This window comes from Nylanderia fulva, unplaced genomic scaffold (genome assembly GCF_048542155.1).
Source record: "Nylanderia fulva isolate GAGA-0341 unplaced genomic scaffold, ASM4854215v1 Scaffold619, whole genome shotgun sequence".
NCBI classification, from domain to species: domain Eukaryota; kingdom Metazoa; phylum Arthropoda; class Insecta; order Hymenoptera; family Formicidae; genus Nylanderia; species Nylanderia fulva.
In genome coordinates, this window is record NW_028190720.1 from 15,001 (window position 1) to 22,500 (window position 7,500).

General features: G+C 51.7%; 1 pseudogene; it reads left to right on the top strand.

The window, feature by feature from the left end:
* The first annotated feature begins 1,867 nt into the window (after window positions 1–1,867).
* On the top strand, window positions 1,868–3,054 carry LOC114928041 (small subunit ribosomal RNA; annotated as a pseudogene).
* The last annotated feature ends 4,446 nt before the right edge of the window (window positions 3,055–7,500 follow it).

Genomic DNA, 7,500 nt, shown 5'->3' on the forward strand with positions numbered 1-7,500 from the left:
AACTTTCGTCCGAAACGTTTTTACGTAGCTCTCCTCGTTGCGGCGCCGTAAATCGTCGTTAAGTGTTCCGGAGGTACCGCCGGCGGTCGTCTGACTTCGAGAGTTCATTCGGTCGTCCGGAGGTGCCGCCCGTCCCGGAGGTGTCGCCGGTCGACCGTGGTTGCCGGAGGTGTCGCCCGGCCCGGAGGTGACGCCGGTCGGCCGTGTTTCCCGGAGGTGTCGCCCGGCCCGGAGGTGTCGCCGGTCGGCCGTGGTTCCCGGAGGTGTCGCCCGTCCCGGAGGTGCCGTCCGGTCCGGAGGTGCCGCCCGGCCCGGAGGTGCCGCCCGGCCCGGAGGTGCCCGGCCGAGGTGCCGCCCGGCCCGGAGGTGCCGCTGGTCGGCCCTGTTTCCCGGAGGTGTCGCCCGGCCCGGAGGTGCCGCCCGACCCGGAGGTGCCGCCCGGCCCGGAGGTGCCGCCCGGCCCGGAGGTACCGTCGGTGCTTATACCTTATTGTCCCGGCATTTCGTTTGTTTCCTTCTTAATTAATGCTAATTATCGTTGTTTGACATTCGCCATACGGCTATCGTGATAATATTTTATCGTACAATAGGACTTTTCGATCGTTCGCTCTCCGCGACAATGTCTCGATTGAACGCGCCTTTCGGCGCTCGCGCTCGTATACGGCCGTGCGTAGGACCGTGCGTCGCCGACCGCCTGGCCGGCCGGTTGGGTACTATAAGAGATACGTCGCGCTCGGCGCGTCGAACGAGTCGAGCGAGTCCGGACGAGTCGTAAACGTACTTTCTCGAGTCTCTCGCCACTCAGGCGTGTTTCGACCGCTCTCCGTACCGTCGCCGACCGCTTGGCCGGTCGGTTGGGTACTATAAGAGGTAGGAGAGATTAATATTGTACGTGTCGCGCTCTCGACGTTGACAAACGAAGAATCGCCCGAACGGGTCGAGAACGGATTTTGTCGAGTCGCGACTCTGACACGGAGAGAGAACATTTATATAAAATGTTTGATTTTGGAAACCACGAATATATAAAATAATATACGATCGTCGCAGAACGCGCCGCCGCCAAGTCTTCTCATGCTTGGAGGTTGCGTGTCTCGCGAGAACGTACGTTCGACTCTCGCGTCGTCTCGTATTCCTCTTCGCCGGGGATTACGGTGCGGCTCTTCTCGTTCGTCGCCGAACGCGCGCAAAATTAACGCACACTTATTTATTACGAGCACAGCATTGCCACGAGTCGGTGTCGCAAGACCGAATGGCTCTTATGTGGCGCGCACGCCTCTAGTGTGTTGGCCGCGCGGTTCCCTCTCGTTTCGTACGCAGCAGCGGAATCGTCGCGCTTACCGAGCATCTACTCCACGGATACGAGTTTGCGGGAAGAGTTGCTTCTTCCCGCTCGCTTTGTACGCCGTAGCGAAATCTTATTGCTGGTCGTGTGCGGTTAAACGCGTACGAACCAGACAGAACAGTCCTCGACGTCTAAGCATCGCCATCGTCGATCTAGCGTCAGGGTGAATCGCGCGGTCTCTCGAGACCGCGCATCATAACATTTGGGAGAATAAGAACACTAGTATTTTGATCTTGTGGATTTTTGAACGGAGATGAGGAGGAGGAAGAAGAGGAGAGGCGGCGGCGTCGGGGGTTTACTCTCGCCTCCGTCGTTCTCTCGTACGCTTTACATAATAGCGTTAAACACAGCAGAGTGTCGCCGACCGGCTGAGCAAGACCGGCGGCAAATAAAATGGCACATACGAGCGTGTCGCGCGCGCGTCGGTGTTTCGGCATCGAACGCGCGCGCGCGCGAAAAAGAGCTAGCGACGAGTCTTCGGGCTCGCTCGCGAGTTACTCCCTTGCGAGTAACCGAACACGAAGCTCCCTGGTTGATCCTGCCAGTAGTCATATGCTTGTCTCAAAGATTAAGCCATGCATGTCTCAGTGCATGCCGAATTAAGGTGAAACCGCGAATGGCTCATTAAATCAGTTATGGTTCATTAGATTGTACCCACATTTACTTGGATAACTGTGGTAATTCTAGAGCTAATACATGCAAAACAGAGTCCCGACCAGTGATGGAAGGGACGCTTTTATTAGATCAAAACCAATCGGTGGCGGGCGGCTCGCCGTTCGTCCACCGTTTATTTTGGTGACTCTGAATAACTTTGTGCTGATCGCACGGTCCTAGCACCGGCGACGCATCTTTCAAATGTCTGCCTTATCAACTGTCGATGGTAGGTTCTGCGCCTACCATGGTTGTAACGGGTAACGGGGAATCAGGGTTCGATTCCGGAGAGGGAGCCTGAGAAACGGCTACCACATCCAAGGAAGGCAGCAGGCGCGCAAATTACCCACTCCCGGCACGGGGAGGTAGTGACGAAAAATAACGATACGGGACTCATCCGAGGCCCCGTAATCGGAATGAGTACACTTTAAATCCTTTAACGAGGATCCATTGGAGGGCAAGTCTGGTGCCAGCAGCCGCGGTAATTCCAGCTCCAATAGCGTATATTAAAGTTGTTGCGGTTAAAAAGCTCGTAGTTGAATCTGTGTCGCACACCGTCGGTTCACCGCTCGCGGTGTTTAACTGGCGTGATGTGGGACGTCCTACCGGTGGGCTTAGCCTCGCGAGGGGCGGCCCAACTAATATCCCGTCGCGGTGCTCTTTACTGAGTGTCGAGTCGGGCCGGTACGTTTACTTTGAACAAATTAGAGTGCTTAAAGCAGGCTACCTTCGCCTGAATACTGCGTGCATGGAATAATGGAATAGGACCTCGGTTCTATTTTGTTGGTTTTCGGAACCCCGAGGTAATGATTAATAGGGACAGATGGGGGCATTCGTATTGCGACGTTAGAGGTGAACTTCTTGGATCGTCGCAAGACGGACAGAAGCGAAAGCATTTGCCAAAAATGTTTTCATTAATCAAGAACGAAAGTTAGAGGTTCGAAGGCGATCAGATACCGCCCTAGTTCTAACCATAAACGATGCCAGCTAGCGATCCGCCGAAGTTCCTCCGATGACTCGGCGGGCAGCTTCCGGGGTGGAGTTCCTGCCGCGTAACATGGCATAGGAGAGTCTTTAGGCCATAAGTCAGAAACAGCTTGGAAGCAGCGTTCCATTTTTCTTTTCTAAAACAACATTATGTAATATATTTTTAGTACTGACCCTTTGGACAATATGTATTTTATTGAGATTTTGTATTTTGTTGTTATCATAAACATGAATGTCTCCGAGCTGTTCCTTTGTTCTCCATCATCTCCTCTACTTCATTTACTCCTGTGCTCTGTTCTAATCTTTCATATCCATCCTTCTCATTTCAGAATCACTAAGCCTTGTTTCCCTTCCTTTCAAGCGTCTCTTCAGTGTTTTTTGGGTGGTACTAACCTGAAAGAGGGTGCGGGATCGACTTACAGATCCCTTCGCGCAAACAGCAATTCTCATTTCTCTCTTTTCGGCGTTCATAGTTTCGGTTACTTTTGTGCCAGCATTAGTCGTTACCAAAGTTATCAGCCAAGTTGCTTGTGTTTTTGTAGGTTAGTTTTTGTTCTTCCATGATAGTATCCCACGAGTATGGCAGGGGAAAAAAATGTCCACTCAGGCAGAAGCCTCCATCACCTGGTAAGGCGACTATATAAACAGAGGTTGCGCCAGGGCCTGGGGGATCGTTTGCGGTCGCGGCAATTAATTCCCCGCGGCCATGCAGCCCCACAGACCACGAGCTTCCCAGCCTGGCATTGAAAGGGACCTATGGGCCCCGGGTGCCGTCAGGGCGCCGTCACTACTGTCGAATTGTCAATAGCCTCCTGGGGAAAGTAGATAGAACAGATGTCCGTGGTGATTGTCTTTTAACGTGCGGGGGAGGGTACATGATCTATGAGAGCTTTAATCACACGACCATGGGGGCGGAATTGGGATAAGCCCAATAGCTCGTTCCTAGCAGGCCAGGAACTACCAAGTAAGCGCTCCGAGTTGTAGGACTCTTCGGCAACCCCACCGGTTGGGGCGAGCGCCTGTCCAACGTCTACCAGCTGTGCAGGACTGTGGCCCGAGCAGATACGCTGCGCTGCCACCCGTCGAGGCCCGAGAGCCCTAACCAGGCTGCGGCCTTCAACCACTACCCCCACGAGTCCGACCTCAATTGCCGGACGAGGACGAATCCCCCGGGAAACCCGACTCCCCGTGGTACCAGTAAGAGCACTGGTTGGATTCTTGTGGACGAAACACTCCCAGCTTTCGGAGGCACTTACACCTTCCCAGGCAAGTGGTCGGCCTTAGTTCCTCGGGAACATCGGCTTCTCTTATCCTCTTTTCAGCATCGCCCTCCCTTCTCTTGAAAAACAACTCGCAACACACCAACACTTTCATACCTTTCCTTACATTCCAACATGCGACTCCACATCCACACTGCCATTCTATCGCACCAATCATCACCCCACTCATCAGGTTCCTCACATCACCATACAGGGACACTCACCAACACATGCTTTTAATTCCTCTCTCCGCTACGCACATGCACAGCTCTCTCTCTCAGACACAGAACCCACGCTTTAGACAGGAATTCATCAAACTTCCATGCCCTGTCAGGATATAGCCTGTAGGCTCAAGCGAGGCCGAACTCTCGGCACTACCAGCGACCTTCCATTCTTTATAAAATTCATACGTCAATCGTTCCTTTATCGCCACTTATTACATCTATTCGGCCACATTCATACAGCCTTTCACCACCAATTTCATACATCTTCCACACCTCTCTGCCAAGCAAGTTCAATATCATTGCCACTACATCATACTCACTCATACGAATCCCTTTCTCACCTTATACAACACTCCTTCTTCTCACGCACACCAGGTCCCCACGGCAAGCCACCCATAAGGACTTGGCATGGCTCCGCCGTGGGAGACCCGTTCTCATACATTTGACACGCACTCAACACCACTCGTGCACATATTTATGAGCTTCCCTCGCATATTAAAAATCTCATCACTCCATAACCATAAACTCGCTCCATACATCACACACGACATGAACAGACCTGATACAAACACAGTCACAGCCTTTCTTCGCAAACCCCATCACTTTCAACACGTGTCTTAATTTTCCCACCACATTCATAACATTCTTTCTCAGAACACTCAGATGCAACCTGTAGTCCTCCTTTTTACTCACACAAACACCCGATATTTTACCTCCTCGAATACTCACGCATCTATCATTTAACTGTAACATGGGAGGCCTGTCCAGCCATACTACCGTTCATTCAACATCATACGTTCTTGTTCCAGACACACCTCGCACACCTACTTGTCACTCCCCATTCACACCATTCTCATCCACTTAGTACCCCTTTCTCTCCAACTCCGCTCGGCTCTGTCCTTCCACGACCAACAACAATGTCATCGCGTACGCACCACTTTAACATTCACTCTCACGCAGCCGCCACAACAGTTCATCCATCATTAGTGTCCATATAAATGGTCACAGATGGAGCCCTGCGGGCAGCCACGCTTTAACGTCTTTCCACACTGTGTCCACACGCACCCATCATGCATACACGCCTGGCCGCTAAAATAGCTCTTCCATAATTCAATTTCTTCACATTCAACCTCACGCAATTTCTCGATCACACATTCCCACTCTAGGTTATCAAACGCTCCTTTGAAGTCCACGAACACTCCTAACACATACTTTCTCTCCGACCCATTCACCCAGTCATGCACTCGATTCCAGTGCATCCTCGGTCGACCGATTCCTTACGAATCCGTACTGGCGTCCACACATTCTTCCACCCATCGTTCGCTCGAGTCTTCCAACCATCATTCGCCTCCAACACTTTCTCCAGCACGGACAGCAGTCAAATGGGCCTATAAGACCCAGGGTCCGACCTAGGTTTATCGGGGAGACTTCACTAACCACTACTACCCGCGCAGTCTTTCCACGCCGGGGGGAAACACGCTGTATTCAGACATACATCATACATTCTTTTCATCCTACCGGGACAGCACGCCAAATCGCTCGCAACATCTCAGCACTCACACCATCCATACCAGGTGCCTTACCCACTTTCATCGATCTCACTGCCACACCCACTTCGCTCCATTCAAACTGCTTTTCTTCCTTCCTCACGTCTCCCCTGGCGTCTATCGCCACGTTCGTCCTTGCTGCCGGGAAGAATCTCTTTATTAGCTCATCCGCGCTTCCTTTCCATGTACTCGTCACTCTATCACCCACTTTTATGCCACTTAATCTTACCCTATCACGCTTTTCCATGCACACCTTATATACATCGCTCCATGGATCCCTCTTCCCAGTCACGCACACAAATCGCTTCCAATTTTCCTCTTTCACTCTTCGCATTTCCTCCTTATAATCCCGCAAAACATACTTATATTCATTCATTCTTTCTTCCACTCTGCTTCCATTCCTCTTTCTCGCACGCTGGTAGGCACGTCTGCTCCTTTCTACAGCCTTCTTCAGTTTCTCAAGCTCATCCGTCCACCACACAAGCTTCCTAGCATACACAGGTTACACCTCTTCATCCATCGATCATTCGCACTATGGATCCATTTCATCATTCGCTCTACACAGCTCTGCGCATCCGCTTCGTCTATGGCGCTCGCTGCATCCTCTAACGCACTCTCTCGCATATCACACATATATCCTTCCCAGTCTACGTCCTTGCACACCCATCTACGCATGCCCTCATTCGTACCTACATTCTCTCTGTGTACCATCCGTATTAACAATACGTTATGGTCACTCACTCCCCAGTCGGCTTTACTTCCCACTCATACCGGCACCCTCCATTCACGCCGTTCACGAAAGTGACATCGATGTCACTCTCCCCATTCGGCCCGCTGAACGAGTAAAACTCGCTTGGCTCATTCAACAGCATTCATCCCGCTCGCAATCATCCATTCCTCAATCACTCTACCACGCGCTTCACTCTCTCTGCTGCCTCCACCCTTGCTATACCACAAGGGAGAGACGGCATTCGCATCCATACCTATCAGCAGACGCTTTCTCCCGGCCGTCTCACATACTCTGTCCATGTACGCCAAGTACGGCTCGATACACTTACCATACTGGCAATACATGGACACCACATACATTTCGCCAAAGTCCCCCTTTAACCACACACTCACTCCAAGCTTATTCGTACACTCTCTCACGTACATCACGTCTAACCTAGAGTCATTTACCACCACTGCTGCTTTCATCGTCCCACTTTCGCACACAATCACATCCATACCTATGGGCAAGCCCACCACACGTCCATGCCTTTCATACGGTTCTTGCAGCAGTGCTACATTCACTCGACGTTCGCGCATCATCTCACCCAGATCACACATAACCGCATACGCTCTCTGGCAGTTATACTGCACCACATTCACGCACCATTCATTCGTCATTTATTCTCGCTTTCTCTCTTTCTAACGCTCTCACGTATTCCGGACACACTTCGGACAGAACCGAGTGATCACATTTGCTTTCTTTCAGCTTACAGTTTCTA